The sequence below is a fragment of the Cebus imitator genome, unplaced genomic scaffold (genome assembly GCF_001604975.1).
Source record: "Cebus imitator isolate Cc_AM_T3 unplaced genomic scaffold, Cebus_imitator-1.0 Scaffold663, whole genome shotgun sequence".
Lineage (NCBI taxonomy): Eukaryota > Metazoa > Chordata > Mammalia > Primates > Cebidae > Cebus > Cebus imitator.
The window spans coordinates 243,568-244,637 of NW_016107978.1; positions in this window are offsets into that span (position 1 = coordinate 243,568).

The following is a 1,070-nucleotide window of genomic DNA, read 5'->3' on the forward strand; positions in this document are numbered from 1 at the left end:
GCTCCTCTTTGTGTGTCTGGTAGAATTCAGCTGTGAACCCTTCTGGACCTGGGGTTTTTTTGGGTGGTAACCTCTTAATTGCTGCCTCAACTTCAGACCTTCTTATGGGTCTGTTTAGGGTCTCAGGTTCTTCCTGGTTTAGGCTTGGGAGGAGGCAAGTGTCCAGGAATTTATCCATTTCTTCCAGGTTTACTAGTTTATGTGCATAGAGTTGTTTGTAATAATATCTGATGATGGTTTGAATTTCTGTGGAATCTGTGGTGATATCCCTTTTTTAAAACACCAAACACACTTACCACAAAGAAAACTATCTTAAGATATTATTAATTAAATTGCCCAAAGTCAGGCGTAAAGAAAGGGTTCTAAAAGCAACAAGAGAAAAGGAACAACATACCACAAAGCTTCAATACTTCTGGCAGCAGACTTTTCCCAAGAAACTTCACAGGGCAGAAGACAGTGCTATGATATGTTTAAAATGCTGAAGAAAAATAAGTTACACCATAGAAGATTATATCTGGCAAAAATGTCTTTAATCATAAAGGACAAATAAAGACTTTTTAAGACAATAAAAAAACTGAGAGATTTTATCAACACCAGACATGTTATAAAATAAATACTAAAGGGAGTTCTCCATCTTTATGAATCTGAATTATAAGTATGTAAATAACAACAGCAACAACAACAACAAAAAACCCAAAATCATTTGAAGGTACAAAGATCACTGGCGACAGTAAGTACACAGAAAAACACAGAACAGTATAAGACAGTCATTGTGGTGTGTAAACCACTGTTATCTTAAGTAGGAATAGTAAATAATGAACCAATTCAAAATAATAAGTACAACAACTTTTCCAACATAGACAGTACAATGAGATATCAAATAAAACAACAAATAATTAAAAAGTGGGGAGATGATATTAAAATGTAGAGTTTTCATTAGTATTATATGTGTGTGTGTGTGTGTATGTGTGTTTAGACAATAAGTGGTAATTTGTCATCAATTTACAATGATGGATTGTAAAATAATATTTGCAAGCTTTAAGGTAATCTCAAATTGAAAAATAAAGAAT